The following is an 18,668-nucleotide window of genomic DNA, read 5'->3' on the forward strand; positions in this document are numbered from 1 at the left end:
GTCCTGGCGGTAGCAGGCCAGTGCTTGTCTGACCAGACAACTGGGTTTCATTGTTTGGCCAAGTTGACACCAGAACCTAACCATCACAGTGGTTTAAACCATTTACACTTTAAGTAATTATTTGTAGGAGAGGAGTTATTTCTGCTATTATACTATTTGTTTTCTAAGTATGTTTCTTTTTTTGTTTCTCGGTTCCTCCAGTATGCTTTTTTTCTGTTTGATGTTTTTAGGGTACCATTTTGATGCCCTCTTCATTTATGTTTCTGTATATTTTTAGTTATTTTCTTAGTGGTTATCATGGTAATCATAACTAAAATTTTAAATTTATAATAATTTGGTTTGGATTGATAGCAATTTAGCTTTAGTAACATGCATTAATTCTGCTGTTATCTCCATTCCCTTTTGTTGTAGTCGGCTAGCTGCTGGAATGCAATATACCAGAAACAGAATGGCTTTTAAAAAGGGGAATTTAATGAGTTGCTAGTTTACAGTTCTAAGGCCGAGAAAATGTCCCAATTTACATTGTCTGTAGAAATGTCCAATCAAAGGCATCCAGAAAAAGATACCTTGGTTCAGGAAGGCCGATGAACTTCAGGGTCTATCTCTCAAGTGAGAAGCACATGACGAACACAGAGTTTCTCTCTCATCTGGAAAGGCACATGGTGAATGTTGTCAGGGTTCCTCTCGCATCTGGAAGGGCACATGGTTGACACAGCATCATCTGCTAGCTTTCTTATGGCTTCCGTTTTTGTGAAGCTCCCTGGGAGGCATTTTCCTTCTTCATCTCCAAAGGTCACTGGCTCGTGGGCTCTGCTTCATGGTGCTGCAGCATTCTCAGCTCTCTCCGAATCTCCTTCATTCTCCAAAATGTTTCCTCTTTTATAGGATTTCAGAAACTAATCAAGACTCACCCAAATGGGTGAAGACATGCCTCTACCTAATCCACCTTAATAACCACTCTTGATTAAATCACATCTCCAGGGAGATTATCTAATTACAGATTCAAACAAACAGTATTGAATAGGAATTATTCTGCCTTTACAAAATGAGATTTTGATTAAAACATGGCTTTTCTAGGAGACATACATCCTTTCAAACCAGCACACCCCTCCTCTTTGTATTGTTTCTATCTCAAGTTATGTCTTATTTATACGTGTGTGCCCATTAATATTTTTTGCATCGTGCATTTGTCTTTTAAACCTTTAGGAAACAAAACAGGAGCTACATGTAAAAAATGTAATGATAATAGCTTTTATAAATACCTATGTGATTGCCTTTACAGGAGATCTCTTTTTTGTATGGCTTCAAGTTACCATTTAGTGTCCTTTGATTTCATCCAGAGAGATTCCCTTTAGTATATCTTGTTGGACAGTTGTGTTACTGAAGAACTCCCTTAAGTTTTCTTTATGTGAGAATGTCTTAATTCCCACCCCACCGCCTTTTTTTAAAGGTAGCATATAAGTTTTTATTCTTCAGAACTCAAAATTTGAATGTGTGATATACATTGGAATTTTCATAAATATAATTAGCTTGCATTAATCAGCAATAAAGTCAGTGGAAAGGAAACAGTAAAGACAATTAGATTAAATGCTGCTGTAATACCACCTATTTATTGCAAATAGGCCTTTGAAGTAAAGCAAGAGGAGTGTTTTCGATTTAGTATTCCCTTAGATATGTTGGTTCATATCTGCCTGTCAGAGGGCAAGTATTTTGCAGGGTTGAATATGATTTTATTATTGTTTAAAGGAATGTATTTTTTATACAACATGCCCCCTAGCTAAACATCAACAATTTCATTTGATCTTCAGTCAAAGAGACAGCATTTCTTCCCACTTTTGGGGAAGAACCTCGTATTGAATGTACAGATTACTAACATGGTACCTTTGTAAAGGGCTTTCAAGGGAAATCTTAATAATACCCCATTTTATCTTATGTACTGATATTAGAAGCTAATCTCTAGGTGTGACAGAATGTCACTGTAACAAAAATAAAAATGCCATGATACAGTATAACTAAATTCTACTTTAGTTCCTTTCTCACATTTAGCACAGTATGTTTCTATGATATTTACCCGGTGCCAGTGCTTCAGGACGTACTTAACACTGTCAGAGGAAATTTCATGGTAAAAACGTTTGTGTATAAACCTTCCACAAGTGATGAGTCTTAGTGTGATTCAGGATGATTTTCATTTAGCATGGGATGCTACTGCAACAGAGAGTAACTTTGTTTTGTTGCACTCAGTGCTACCAGGGACATTCTGTAGCCTCCTTTTCATGGATTTCTAAGTTGACAGTTACATTCTATTTCTTAAACATTTCTCTAACCTGACCACCACCTGGTTCAGTTTCTATTTTTAAAAGCACTATTCTAATGGAAATATTCCTGCCCTAAATTAAGCTGAGACTGTGAGTTTTACTACTCGTTAGAGCTGTTATGTCATAGGGTTTTGGTTAATTTGGCAGCTATATATTTCCTTGATTACAGCTTTGAAACTGGTTTCCGGTTTTTAGCCCTGTAGGATTTCAATGTGGGCTACAGATGAGGGTAAAATATCCCTTGGAAACTCCTTCAGTAATCACATTTGGAATATTGCTGGCTGAAGGGATTACATATGGATCCCTGAGAAACAACAGCACCACTGGTAGGATAGTTTGCTTATTTCTTTAGATTTTGTCTCATCCAAAGATCTGTTTTTGGGCAGAGATGGCAGGTGTTGCACATTTAGCAAATCAAGAAACTGGAAAGTTCTTCATTTTCTAAAATGAGAGCCTATAAATGTTTCTTAAGCGTCTTATTGTTCCAAGACTTTTGGGGCACAGTTTAGCAGGTGTGCTGGTTTGAAAGGATGTATGTACCCTAGAAAAGGCATGCTTTAATCCTAATCCCGTTTTGTAAAGGCAGCTGTTTCTTCTAATCCCTATTCAGTATTGTATGTTTGAAATTGTAATTAGATAGTCTCCCTGGAGATTGGTTTACTCAAGGGTGCTTGTTAAACTGGATTAGCCGGAGGCGTGTCTCCACCTGTTTGGGTGGGTCTTGATAAGTTTCTGGAGTCCTATAAAAGAGGAAATATTTTGGAGAATGAAAGAGATTTGGAGACAGCAGAGAATGCTGCGGCACCACGATGCAGAGAGTCTATGAGTCAGCCACCTTTGGAGATGAAGGAGGAAAATGCCTCCCGGGGAGCTTCATGAGACTGGATGCCAGGAGAGAAAGCTAGCAAGATGATGCCGTGTTTGCCATGTGCCCTTCCAGCTGAGAGAGAAGCCCTGACTGTGTTTGCCATGTGCCTTCTCACTTGAGAGAGAAATCCTGAACTTCATCAGCCTTCTTGAACCAAGATACCTTTCCCTGGATGGATGCCTTGATTGGACATTTCTATAGACTTGTTTTAATTGGGACATTTTCTCGGCCTTGGAACTGTAAACTAGCATCTTATTAAATTCCCGTTTTTAAAAGCCATTCTGTTTCTGGTATATTGCATTCTGGCAGCTAGCAAATTAGACTAGCAGGGATTTCTGGAGTTTTTATATAGTTCTTTTTTTTTAACATGGGCAGGTACCGGGAATCAAACCTGGGTCCTCTGGCATGGCAGACAATCATTCTTGCCTGCTGAGCCACCATGGCCCGCCTTTATATAGTTCTTAAACTTTTTGTGCAAGGCATGAAGCTGGCTGTACTGTTCTTCAACAAAATGTTTTTCTTTCCATTCATTAGCACTTCTGTCTTAAACACTGTGTATCTCTGCTCCAGATCATTCTCATGTAATTAAGTAGTGAAAGGAATGCTCATAGATCTCCATGGTACTCCAGCCAGCCCAGCAGAGGGTGAGCTGAGGGTGGATGGGGGTTGAGCCCCTGACTGTGACCACCACTCTGTCCCTCACTTCTCCTTCACTTTTTTTTTTTTGCATGGCCAGGCACTGGGAATCGAACCCAGTCTCCAGCATGGCAGGCGAGAACTTTCCCTGCTGAACCACCATGGCCCCGCCCTCTCTGTCTTTTGAAAGATAGATTTGCCAGATATGGGATTCTTGGTTGATAGTTTTTTTCTTTCAACACTTACATATATCATCTCTCTGCCTTCTGGTTTACATGGTTTCTGATGAGAAATTGCCTGTTAATCTTACTGAGGATCCCTTGTATGTGATTGGTTGCTTTTCTCTGGCTTTCAAGATTCTTTGTTAGTCTTTTTACAGTTTGAGTACACTGTGTCTTGATGTGAATCTCTTTTGAGTTTATAAACGTTGTTGAGCTGCTATGATTCATGTCTTTTTAAATCAGTTTTGGGATTTTTTTGCCCACTATTTCTTTAAATATTTTTTTCAGGCCCTTTCTCCCTCTTCTCTTTCCACTACTACCATAATGCGTATGTTTGATCATGTTCATAGATTCCTTAGGCTATGGTAAGCTTTCTTTTTTTTTTTCCTTTGTTCCTCAGACTGGAGAATTTCAATTGTCCTATCTTCAAGTTCTCTGATTCTTCTTTGTGCTTGCACAAATCTGCTTTGAACCCCTCTTGTGAATTTTTAATTTAGCTGTTGTGCTTTTTTAGCCCCAGAATTTCAGTTCAATTCCTTTTCATAATTTCTGTGACTTTATTGCTATTATTTACTTGTTCATTGATTTTCCTAATTTCTTTTGGTTCTTTGTCCATGTGTTCTTGAGCTCTTTAAAGACGGTTACCTTGAATCCTTTTAGTTAGATCAGTGTCTGGGCTTGCCTCAGGGATGGTTTCATCAATTTCTTTTTTTCATCTTTTGTTGAGAACTGGACAACTGAATATTTTCAGGTGTTACTCTGGAAACTAGATTTCCTCCTTTCTAGGAATTGCTGTTATTTGCTGAAGACTGCAAGTTTTCTGTTTGCTTAGCGACTTTTTAAAAACTGTTTAGACTGTATTTCTTGTTATATGTGTTCACTGAAGTCTCTGTTCCATTATCTGTACAGTTAGCCAGTGATTTGACAGATTTCCTTAAATATTGGCATCAAATAAGAAAAGAAAAGAAAAAAATAAGAGGTTCTGGTTCTTTAAATCCCCTCTACTGATGCTCCCCAAGAAGCTGCTTCAGCTTGAGGGAGCTTAAACAATGTCCAGCTTTTTTGCCTACTCCTCTGTGATTAAAAGCAGTGATCAAAATATACAGCCCTGATTTTTGGAGGACATAGTACTTATTCCTGATTCTGGCAGCCACAAGGTGCACCAGAAATGTGGGCCTTTGTCCCTTTGACTGCTTGCCATTGGGCTGGGGGCTTGGGTGATGATGGCCTCAGCATAGAATCCTGAAATTCACTGAAATTACCCAGCTTCCTTCTTTATCAAGCTCTACCTTGGATGTTGCACATGTTCAACTAGTCTCCAGAGTTCCAGAACAGTTGCTTTACCCATGCACCCTGAAAAACAAAAGTACATGCAAAATAATTACTTTAGACAGTTTTTGCTAGTTTATTAGTTTCTGTGGAGGGACTGATTCCTAGAACTTCTTCCTATACTCTCTTCCTTGAAACCACTCCTGCATGTTCTGAAATGTTTATCTTGTAGCTTTTTCTTTATAATATGGTCTTATGTACAGTGGTCACTTACTGCATTCCTCTTTTATACCAGGTGTTGTATTGGAACATGAAGATGCATATAGGACCCAATTCCTGATTTTTATGGAGTCACTTTTTCTGTGATAGGAATAGTGGGGGGAACCAAACAAATGATTGCCACAGTCTAATGGTAATTGTCAGAATTCCAATTTCTTAAACATCATTTTTACCTTTATGATCTAAGATATTTTTATAGAACCCATCAAAGTTGAAAGGGAATATTTTATTATTAAGTATTCAGACACACAGCAATGCTGTAAGATTTTACATTCAGCATTCATCTAGATTCTATTAATACACATTTTAACAATCTTATTGGGCTTTAAATGACATGCAGTAAACTGCTCATAAAGTCTACAATTTGGTAGCTCTTGACATCTGGGAAACCATTATCACGGTCAAGATAATAAACATATATATCCATTATGCCCAAAAGTTTCCTTCAGCCCCTTTGTAATCCTTCCCTCCTTGCCTCACCCACCCTTCTTGTTCCGAGGCAACGCTGATCTGCTTTCCTTCTCTATATATGTTTAAATTTTCCAGAAATTTATATAAATAAAATTTTGACTATATATTAACATTGTTTGGCTTCTTTCGGTGGTTATTTTTTTAAACAGGTTTTATTGTGATATATATTCAAAAACAATAATTTTCAAAGTACATTTTAAACAAGTAATTACAGAATAGTTTTCAGAGTTTGATATGAGTTACCATTCCACATTTTCAGGTTTTTCTTTCTAGCTGCACCAAAATACTGGAAGCTAAAAGTAATATTATAGTGATTCAGCAGTCATACTTGTTTGTTAAATTCTGTCTTCTCTATTATAACTTCTCCCCCTTTGATCCTATTCGCAGTGTATAGGGGTCTTTGGGCTATGCCCATTCTAACTTTTTCATGTTGTAAAGGGGTATCAACAGTATAGTATAGGGGAATGGGCTAGTTGATATTCTTGGAGAGAGTAGCCCCTCTGGGTTTCCTATCTGGCCTAGGAACCCTCTGGATGTTACTGGTTTCAGGAAAGTAAGCTTAGTACATGAAACTTTTGTAAAGTCTCTGTTAGAGCCCTAGGTGTGTTCTTTAGGGTTAACAGGAATGATGCTTATTGGGATATGGCAAACCATGGCAATTAGCATTATCTAGCTGGATCTTGCTTAAGAGTAGCCTCCTGAATAGCCTCTCAACTCTATCTGAACTTTCTTAGTCCTGATACACTATTTTTTTAAAAAGATATTTTTACTGATAGAACTTAACGTACAAACATTCTTAACAAACAAACAATTCATATATGGTGTACAGTCATTGGCTAACAGTATGATCACATAGTTGTGTTTTCATCACCATGATCAATTTTTTGAACATTTGCATCACTCCAGAAAAAGAAATTAAAAAAAAACGCATACATTCTATACACCTTACACTTCCCTCTCATTGACCGCTAGTATTTCCATGTATCCAATTTACTTTAACTTTTATCCACTCTTGTTTATTTTTTATCCATATTTTTTATTCATCTGTCCATACCCCAGATAAAATGAGCATCAGACACAAGGTTTTCACAATCACACAGTCACGTTGTAAAAGCTATATCATTATTTTTAAGAATCAAGGCTACTACTGGAACACAACTCTACAGTTTCAGGTACTTTCCTCTGGCCACTGCAATATACCAGAAACTAAAAAGGATATCTATATAATGCATAAGAATAACTTCCAGGATAACCTCTCAACTCTGTTTGAAATTTCTCAGCCACTGACGCTTTATTTGCTCGAATTTCTCTCTTCGTCCTTTTGGTCAAGAAGGCTTTCTCAATCTGTTAATGCCAGGTCCTGTCTTATCCTGGGGTTTCTGTCCCATGTTGCCAGGGAGATTTACACCCTTGGGAGTCATTTCCCACATAGTGGGGAGGGCAATGAGTTCACTTGCCATGTTCGCTTATATAGAGGGGCCACATCTGAGCAACAGAAGAGGTTCTCTGGGGGTGACTCTTAGGCATAATTTTAAGTAAGCTTAGCCTATCCTTTGCAGGAATAAGTTTCATAGGGGCAAACCCCAAGATCGAGAGTTTGCCTTTTGATTTGTTTGTCTCAGCTGCTTGAGAGAGTATCAGAAATTCTCCAAATGGGAAAGTTGAATATTTCCTTCTTTCTCCCCATTCCTCCAAGGGGACTTTGCAGATACTTCTTTATATCACTCTGGGATTTATCAGGGTATCACACTAATCTGAACAACCCAGCAGAATCTCAAGCCCTATTCAAGATTCTGTGTACTTAGTGGTGTTCTAGTAAACTGACCATACAAGTTAAATTACGAAATGCACTACCCAAAATATAAATTTTGCACCAAATAAATTCTCTCCCTTTAGTCTCACACAGAAGATGAAATTTTAAAATATGGATGATATTATCCTTTACCCAGTTTTCTGATATATATTAATCCTATCTAGAGCAGCTTCATTCGTATCTCTCCTTGATGGCTGATCACTTTTTCAATTTTTAAGCAATTCCTGTATGTGGTACTGCTGACTTTCATAGCTTCAGAGTGCTAGCTCTGAGTCTCTCCCAAATAAATACGTGGTACCTTATTTTGTAAATTTCTTTTCCCACTTTTAGTCTGGAAGGCATTGTTGATTCCTCAGTGCCAGGGCCAGGCTCTACGCTGGGAGTCAAGTCCCCATTGTCAGGGAGACTTTTGCCCTTGGATGTCATCAGCATAGTTATTTTGAGGTTCATCTTTGTTGTAGCATCAATAGTTCATTCTTTTTTATTGCTGACCATATTAGGTGTTTGCAAAGATTTGGAAAAACTGACTCTCATATGTGGCATTTGGGGATGTAAAATGGTACATTCACTTTGGAAAACAATTTAGCAGTTTCTAAAAAACTAGCTAAAACATTTACCCCATATTATGCAGCCATTCCAGTCCTAGATTTTTACCCAAGAGAGCTAATAACATATGTCCACACGAAGACTCATATACAAAAATGGTCATGGCAGCTTTATTTATAATTGTCAAAAATAGGAAACAACCCAAATATCCATCAAGAAGTGAAACCATACAATGGATACCATAATGTTTATATTTGTTTTATCATTTATCTGTCCTGATTTATCATATTGTAAAGAGCATTTCTAAGCAAATCAGAGATTGGTTCATTTTACCCTAAATACTTTAATATACATATAATTAGAGTTCAGTATTTGTATACATATTGTTTTCCTTTTGAGGTAAAATTTGTATGCAAGAAAATGCACAAATTTTAAGCATGCATTGATTTTAACAGATGTGTAAACCTATGTAATCCAGATTCTTATCTTGATATAAAATATGACTGTCACCCCAGAAAACTCTTTCCTGACCCTTCTCAGTCACTCCCTATCCCACTTCCAAGGGGTAACCAATCTCCTGATTTTTTTTCTATCAAACATTAATTTTGCCTGTTATAGATTTCATATAAATTGAGTATCGAGTATGTACTGTTGTGGTTTGGTTTATACCAGTATGTTCCACACACCACCACCCCCCTTTTTTTTTTTGAGGATTATTCTGTTTCATTAGTATACCACAACATGTTTACCCATTTTATTGATATACATCTGAGCTGTTGGCAGTTTTTGCTATGAACACTGTTGTATAAGTTTTCATGTTTTTACCTCTTTTAGGTAAATTAACACTTAGGAGTGGAATTGCTGGGTAATAGTTATGTTTTATAAGAAGCTGAAAGACCTTTTCCCAAAGCAGTTGTTTCATTTTTCACTCTCATCAGCAATGAATGAGAACTCTGGTTGTTGTATACCTGTACCAACTTTTGGTACAGTCAGTATTTTTCATTTTAGCCATTCTGGTAGAATGTGATGGTAGCTCATTAAAATTTTTTTCAACTTTAGTGAGGTCTAACTTAAATGCAACAAAAGCATCCTTTCAAAGTATAAAGTTCTGTGTTTTGACATCTATCTGTATAACCTCTGCCATAAGATACAGAACACTTTTATCACCCAAGAAGGTTTTCTTGTTCTCCTTCCTAGCAGTACCTTCTCTATACCTGCCCCAACTCTAGCCCCAGGCAACCACTGATCTGTTGTTTTTGTAGATGTGTCTATTCTGGAAATTTCCTGTAAATGGAGTCATATGATATGTGGTCTTTTGAGAGTGGCTTCTTTGAGTTAGCGTGTTGTTTTCATGGTTTATCCATGTTGTAGCGTGTGTAAGTATTCCATATTTTTTACTGCCAAATATTTCATTGTATGGATACACTACATTTAATTTATCCATTTATCAGTTGATCAGCATTTGAGTTGTTTCTACTCTTGGCTGTTATAAGTAGTACTATTATGAACATGTATGTGTTCTCCTGTGCATTACCAAGAAGTGAAATTGCTGGCTAATATAGCTGCTATATGTTTCACTTTTTAAAAGACTGCCATACTGCAGCTGTACCATTTTACATTTCCACCAGCAATGTAGGAGGGTTGCAGTTTTTTATCTTCTCATCAACACTTGTCATATTTCTTTTTGTGTGTGTGCTGTATGGTGGGGTCACATTTCATTCTTTTTCCATGCGAGTATTCCATAATTATAGCACCATTTGTTGAATTTTTTGTTTGTTTGTTTTTGTTGGTTTCTTTGTTTGGGAAGTTCATTGGCCGGAAGTTGAACATGGGTCTCCCTCATGGCAGGTGAGAATTCTACCACTGAACTACCCTTGCACCCCCCGTATTTCTTTTTGAGTATAATCATCTTAGTGAGTGTGAAATGGTATCTCATTTTGGTTTTGATTTGTATTTCCCATGAGGATAATGATGTTGAGCATCTTTATGTGCTTATTAACCATTTATGTATCTTCTTTGGAGAAATGCCTAATCAGATTTTAAGTTGTTGGTTCGAATTCTATACATATTCTAGATACAAGTCCCATTTCAGATATATGATTTACAGATATTTCTTCCATTCTTTAGATTGTCTTTATTTTTTTGATGATATTTAAAGTACAAACATTTAAATTTTGATGACTTTCAGTTTATCTGGTTTTGTTTTTTTTTATATCGTTTCTTTCACTTTTCTTAACTAAGAAACCATTACTTCATCCATGGTCATGAAGATTAATGCCTGTTTTTTTTGTTTGTTTTGTTTTTTTGGGGGGTGCATGGTCTGGGAATTGAACCCAGGTCTCCTGCATGGAAAGCAAGCATTCTACTACTGAACCACTTGTGCACCCTGCCTGGTTTTCTTATAAGACTTTTATGGTCTCAGTCCTTAAATTTAGGTGTTTGATCCATTTGAAGTTAACTAGATTGATACCTTGTTTTCTTATAAGACTTCTGTGTTTTTAGTGCTTACATTTAGGTATTCGATACATTTGAATTTAGAGTTTCAGATTCATTTTAAGATTTTATTTTTGATGCTATTTTAGGAAATTATTAGACTTTATTATTATTAGAGCACTTTTAGGGTTAGAGAAAATTGAGTAGATAGTATAGTTTCGCGACATATTCCATCACACCCACAGACATTTCCCCTTATTATTATCTTGATTAATATGGCATGTGTTATAATCGATGAACCAATGATAATATTTAAGCCCATAGTTCTATTAGGACATGCTATGTGCAATATAATTCTATGGGTTTTGGCAAATGCAGAAGTTCATGTATCTACCATTATGGTATTATATGAATACCTTCACTGTCTTAAAATCCCTTGTACTCTTTCTGTTCATCCTTTTCTTTTTCCCTTCAAAACCCTGGCAAATATTGACCTTTTCACTGTCTTTATAATTTTGACTTCTCCAGAATGTTACACAGTTGGATCACACATATGCAGTTTGTTCATACCGTCAGGTCCTAGCTCAAGGATCAGTCATTCCGGTCTGGTGGTGAATTGAAGGAAAGCACATGGAGTTGCCAGTAGAGTGATCAATTTTTATTTGTTCCCCCCACTCTGTACCCTACACGGCGGTGGGCCTTATATACTAAATTATACAACAGTGGCATTTTGCCAAAATAATATGTCATATATGGAGTATGTGATTGGCTAGACATATGCTGCATCACAATTATATAACAGATGCTGAATCGTGGTTATATAAGCTATGCTGAATCATCCTTCCCTGGAACTTCAGACCCTGAAGCACTTAGGATGGCCATTTTAGCAGACTGTTCACATTTAAAACTATTTCGGGCCCCACACTCCACTCCTTAAATGGCCTGTGTTTTAGGAGACACCTTATTCCACAGGGCAGTTCCTTGGGCCCATAAACCACCACAATAGTAGAGTGAGCAACAAAAGCAACTAAAAATCTAGCTAAGCAAGCCAAGGTAACTATTATCCATCGCCGAGTCCCTGTCATAGAGACCCATCAGAACTGCAAAGGATCCTGTGAGGGGATGTGGATAGCCTTTACCTTTTTATCTATTTCATATAGAGCACCCTCAACAGAATCTTGATTGTTAGGGACATATACACACATTCAGCATATAAAACTGTGCAGGTTCCTCCTTCAGCAACTGTTAAAAGGTTAAGACCATTTTATTCTGTAAAACAGTCCTTCCCATTTGGGTAGTTTCATCCATCACTAGAGTTAAAGCTTGTTTTGTTAGATTAAAGGCATGAGCTGTATGCTCAGCTAGGGCCTCAATTTCTAATTCTACTTTAATGGTTCCAGCTCCTGGACAAAAGAGGGCTAAAGGATAAAACCACCAGGCAGCTCATTTTTCATGGTGCCAACAGTGATATACTATATCCCAATTGTGGAATGTTTCTGGAAGGGAGATGAGAATTTGCCCTTTTATATAGGGTCTTCCCCACGTGCATTGTCCTATCCAAATAACGGGTAGGTAGGGCCATCCATATCATCCACAAACCCACATATAACCTTTAGAAAGTTGATCAGTTGACTTTGTCTCTACATAGGGGTGGCCATCCCACCATTTTTGGAGTCTGTAGACATTATGGTGATATTAGAAAAAGACTTGGGGGTCCACCTGGCTGCTCACTGGGGGTTTCCCTGATGCTGTTCAATACACCTTCATGCCTTTTCTCTTCAATATGCATGTTCAACCATAAGCCATCCCTGTACCCATTTTGGATGGCATAACCAAAGATGGGGAGAGAATTGTCCATGTCACAGTGGAGCAAATGCTTCAGCTGCCCACCATACTTCTTTCCGGTCTGGGGAGCTGCGATTAATTTGTCCTAACCAAGTCCAGTTCTGTTCAGTAGGTGGTACTATCTGCCATGAGATCTCTTTGGCTGTATCCACTGGAAGTTCAGTACATACCCAGCAATGAGAGATGTTGTAGACCCTTGACGTGTGGGCTCATGCTGCCAGGCTATTGGCTGCAATCAGGCTGGTTGAATAGATAACAAAGCTTTAGAAACCATTAGAGGCAAGTCTCATCACTTGGGAAGAATATAAACTGTCTGTTCATCCTGTGAAAAGATAATGGCAGCCAGGGGTTTTTGCCTGGGAATTTTGGTGGGAGTACCAAACCAGGTCTCCTCTGACTATGCTAGCAAGATCAGGATGAAGCTCTATAGGCATGAGGGTTATAGGCCAGAAATGTAAAACATACATTCCTTAAAGCAAAGAGCCTTTCCTGGATGACAGGTAAAAACACATGTACGGGGGCTAGCCACCTCAGGATCTAAGTTTGTACCTGCAAACCTTGAGTTATTTCCTCTCCCCAAGGCAAAAGATATACTGCTAGGAAGGAGCTTAAATATTTTCCATGGCCTTGTCCATTTGTCTGAAGTCCCTGGTTGTAAAACACGGGGAGCAGGTAATAACAACCCTCCTTCCCACACACGGGGTCTTTCTAACATATCACTACCTTCCAGTGTATATGCAAGGGCAGTGCATGTTCCTTGATCACTAAGTATAGTGAAGAATAGCCTGTACTTCAAGGCTAGTCATTCAATAAGTAAATGGCAGTAGCCAGTCTGGTGGCCCACCCCTTTAATATTGGCTCTTCTGGGGCTAAAACCTGAAGCTTTTCTCTCAAGACCCATTGTACCTTTTAATCATTCCCACTTGCAGCCAGTTTGGGGACATTCAGAATCTACTAAATATCCAGACCTTTGGCCCAATCCTTAACCATGACCCCAGTAAAATGAGAGCCCTGGTCACTTGCAATTTCTAAGGGTCTTCCATACCAGGCACTTAATATTTCCAAAGCTTGGATGATATCCCTCTGGGCAGCTGCCTTGCCAGGGTATGCAATAAACAACCTAGTAGTGGTATCCACAGTACTCAAGGCATATTTATATCTCTGAGAAGAAGGCAGAGACCTTATGTAATCTATTTGTCAGTGTTTTAAGGTTACCCCATTTCACAGAACCCAGACATTCTCCCACTGTCTATCAGTGGGGGGTAGTAATGGCACATTTAGGACAGCTTTACTAGCTTTTATAGTCTCTTGCAGGATATGTCTATACCATGTCGCCGGGCTATCTAATAAAGTCTGAGGACCCACATGACCACTTCGCTAGTGTAGCCGTGTGGCCTTTCTGTACCAGAGGTGTGCAGCAACTGCACCTGGGCCAGGGCATCTGCAGCATTGTTACCAGGACAATTCTTTGGTTGATGTCCCAGTACATGATAAAACAGTAACTGTTTTAGTGGTACCTTGGTGCCACAAGTCTTCCCACATGGTACACCCCCAAATAGGTTGTTTGTGTACTGTCCATTCCTGAGCCACCCACTGCAGGAGCTAGAGAGTTAATCTGTGATACATTGCCCACCTTTCAATACAAATACTTAGGGGTCCTTATTCATGCATAATTATAATCCATGCTGCCCATAGTTCAGCCCACTGGCTACTTTGTCCTGTCCCCATTTCAGACCAGATGTCATTGGTATCCAACCGTATTCCCACTGCCATCCATGGGATGGATTACCTCTGCTAGACTCATCTGTATATCAAGCATCAACTGGTATAGGGGTTGTCCTTCCTGGTATGGGCTAGGCTATTCTGGTACTAGAGTACTTATAGGCCCTGGTAATTCCTGAAATGTTATTGGGCCTAAAAGGGCATGTAAGTCCTGAATGAGGAGGCTGGTACTGAGCCCCACTCGCTTTTCTAAATAGGCTCCCCACTTAGCTGAAGTGGGGGTCTGGGCTGTACCAGTATGGGGAGCTGTTATCCATGATAGTATGCAACCAGCTATAAAAAGTGAGCATCACTACCCTTTGGGGACCCATAATGGGCTCATTTGCTTGTAAAACTGCATAAACAACAGCTAGTTGCCACTCTGTAGTGGAGTACTCACCTCTTCTCTTTTCCATAACTGGGACCAGAAGCCTATGGGAGCCTTGCATTTACCTTGATATTGCCAGAGTTCCAATTCAAAGCCTCCCTAATGGGTCGCCACATCAGGTGGAGAGGGGTTACCTTATCACTACCTATAGCACTTGGGCTTGCCACTGTCCTCTTTGCTGGTTCAGATGCACGTTCTTGGTCCTCCCCCCCCAATCCCAGGGGGTGCCTATCTTGATTAAGGCATACAAAGGGTGTGAGATCTGGGCCAAATGAGGGATTAAAAACCTGCCATATCCAAAAAGACCCACAAAAGCTTGTAGCTGTTTTACAGTGGTCAGTCTCGGATATGCTTCGACCTTATCTATCACAGCCTCTGGGATCACTTTGGTCTGTAGCTTGTTTTTTCATTAGCAGTATCTTTTGCAGAGCAGAAGTTTTTAATGTTTTTTTTTTTTTTTTACATGGGCAGGCACCGGAAATCGAACCCGGGTCCTCGGGCATGGCAGGCAAGCATTCTTGCCTGCTGAGCCACCGTGGCCCGCCCCAGAAGTTTTTAATTTTAATGAAACTCTGTTTTTCAGTATTTTCTTTTCATGGATTGTGCTTCTGGTGCTGTATCTAAAAAGTCGTTGCCAAACCCAAGGTCACCTAGATTTTCTGTGTTAATTTCTGGAAGTTTTATAGTTGCGTATTGCATTTAGATAATTTTGAGTTAATTTTCATGTAAGGTGTAAAGTCTGTGCCTATGTTCACTTTTTGCCTGTGGGATATCCTGTTGTTCCAGCACCATTTCTTGGAAGGACTCTATGCTTATTGAATGGCCTTTGCTCCCTTTTCAAAGATAGTTAACAGTATTTGTGTGGTTGTGTTTCTGTGCTCTCTAATTTGTCCTATTCATCCATTTGTTTGTTCTTTCTCTAGAACCAGTGTTTTTATTACTGTAGTTTTACTGTAAGGCTTTAAGTCAGGTGTTGTCAGTTCTCTGGCTTTCTTCTTTTTCGTTTAGTCTACTCTGGCTCTTTTATCTTCCATATAAACTTTAGAATCATTTTATGGATATCCACAAAATAACTTGCTTGGGATCTGACTGGGATTACCTTGAGTATACAGGTCATGTTTGGAAGAAGTGACATCTTTACAGTATTGATTTTCCCATCTATGCACATGGAATATATCTATATTTATTTAGATCTTTGACTTCTTGATAACAGTTTTGTAATTTTTCTCATTTAGAACTTGCACATATTTTGTTAGATTTATACCTAAGTATTTCGTATGTTTTGTTGCCAGTGTATATGGTCTGTGTTTAAGATCTCCAATTCCAGCCCTTCTTTACTGGGATGTAGGAAAGCAGATGACTTTAACCTTATATCCTGTAACCTTACTAAAATTGCTTATTAGTTTCAGCATTTTTTACATTGATTCTTTGGTATTTTCTACATAGACAAGCATTTAATCTGTAAAGACAATTTTGTTTCTTCTCTCTTAATCTGTATACTTTTTATTTCCTTTTCTTTTTTATTAGCTAGGATATCCAACACAATTTGAATATGAGTGCTGAGAAGGGACTTCCTTTTCTTCTTCCCTCTCTTAGGTGAAAAGCATCCAGTTTCTCACATTGTATGGTATTAGCTGTAGATTTTTTTTGTAGATGTTCCTAATCAAGTTGAAATTCCCCTCAATTCCTAATTTGATGAGAGTTATCATGAGTGACTTAGATTTTTTACAAATGCTTTTTCTGAATTTATTGATATGATCACATGAATTTTCTTCTTTATCCTATTGATGTGATGAATTATTTCAGTTGATTTTCAAGTCCCAAACCAGCCTTGCATTCCCTGAATAAACCTGTCATTTATGTTTTTGAATTTGATCTGCTAATATTTTGTTGAGAATATTTGCATTTGTATTCCTGAAAGATATTTCCTGTAGTTTTCCCTTATTTGAATGACTTTATCTGTTTTATTATTAGGGTAATAATGCCATAATGGAATACATTAGGAAGTATTTCTTCCTTTTCTTTTTTCTAAAAGAGATAGAGAAGTGGTATATATATATTTTTCTAACTTTTTTATTGTATAGTATGACATATATACAAAACAAGGAAATAAAACAGTAGTTTTCAAAGCACTGCAACAAGTGGTTACAGGACAGACCCCAGAGTTTGTCATGGCCTACCATAGAATCCTCTCACATTTTTCTTTCTAGCTGCTTCGGAATATAGGAAGCTAGAAGGCTTACATTTTTTTAAATCATCACAATCGACTTTTCTTTTTCCTGTGAAAAATAACATATACAAAAACAATAAATTTCAAATCACAGCATGACAATTAGTTGTAGAATATATTTCAGAGTTTGACATGGATTACAATTCCACAATTTTAGGTTTTTATTTCTAGTTGTTCTGAGATACTGGAGACTAAAAGAGGTATCAGTTTAATGATTCAGCATTCATATTCATTTGTTAATCCTATCTTCTCTATATAATTCCACCATTACCTTTGATCTTTCCATCCCTCTCTTTAGGGATGTTTGGGCTGTGGCCATTCTAAATTTTTCAAGTTGGAAGAGTCTGTCACTAATATGGAGTAAGGAGATGGAACTATCTGATGTTCTGGAGAGGCTAGGCCCTCTAAGTTTCAGGATTTATTTGGTCCAACGACCCAGCTGGAGGTTGTAGGTTTCTGATAAGTTGCTCTAGTGCATGGAACCCTTGTGGGGGTTCCTAAACACCCTAGGTGTTCTTTAGGATTGGCTGGAATGGTCCTGCTTGGAGTTTGGCAAGTTATGATAGGGAGCAAGAATCGGTATAATTTCTTCCTTAGATGTTTGATATAATTCAGCAGTGAAACCATCCAGGTATGCTTTCTGTTTTGGTGGGTTATTATAAACTGATTCAATTTCTTTAATAGATTTAATCCTATTCAGGTGACCTATTTCTGTTTATGTGAGTTTTGTTAGCGTGTACCTTTCTAGCTAGGGATTGGTATATGTTCTGGTTTGCTAGCTTCCAGAATGCAATATACCAGAAACAGAGTGACTTTTAAAAAGGGGAATTTAATAAGTTGCTAGTTTACAGTTCTAAGGCTGAGAAAATGTCCCAATTAAAACAAGTCTATAGAAATGTCCAGTTTAAGGCATCTGGGGAAAGATACCTTGGTTCAAGAAGGCCGACGACGTTCAACGTTTCTCTCTCAGCTGGAAGGGCACATGGCAAACGTGGCAGCGTCTGCTGGCTTTTTGTGGCTCTACCAAAAGGGACTCTCTCCAAAATGTTTCCTCTTTTAAAGGATTCCAGTAAGCAACTCCACCTTTAGTGGGTGGAGTTTCTTCCATGGAAATCATCTAATCAAAAGTTACCACCCACAGCTGGGTGGGCCACATCTTTATGGAAACAATCAAAATGCTCCCACCCAGCAATACTGAATGAGGATTAAAGGGCATGGTTTTTCTGGGGTCCACCACAGATTCAGACCGGCACAGTATATTTCATTTAAGTTGTCAATGTGTGGGTATAGAGTTGTTCATAATGTTGCTTTTTTTATCCTTTTAATGTCCACAGTAGTGATGTCTCTTTCGTTTCTAATGTTAATAATTGTCTGCTTTTTTTTTCCTTTGTTCGATTAGCTAGAGGTTTGTCAATTTTATTGATCTTTTCAGAAAATGAGCTTTTTGTTTTGTTGATTTTTCTTCATTGATACCGTTTTTAATTTCATTGATTTCTGCTCTAAAATATTTTTCTTCTGCTTGCTTTAGATTTACATTCTTTTTTTCTTTAGTTTTGTGAGGTGGAAGCTTAGATTATTTATTTGAGACCTTTC

At 38.1% G+C, this 18,668-nt stretch overlaps 1 protein-coding gene across 3 annotated transcripts in view; it reads left to right on the forward strand.

The window, feature by feature from the left end:
• VPS13A (vacuolar protein sorting 13 homolog A) overlaps positions 1–18,668 on the forward strand; it is a 342,631-nt gene that overhangs the window by 27,680 nt on the left and 296,283 nt on the right. The window lies entirely within an intron of this gene.

Source organism: Tamandua tetradactyla, chromosome 2 (assembly GCF_023851605.1).
Source record: "Tamandua tetradactyla isolate mTamTet1 chromosome 2, mTamTet1.pri, whole genome shotgun sequence".
In the NCBI taxonomy this organism is placed as follows: domain Eukaryota; kingdom Metazoa; phylum Chordata; class Mammalia; order Pilosa; family Myrmecophagidae; genus Tamandua; species Tamandua tetradactyla.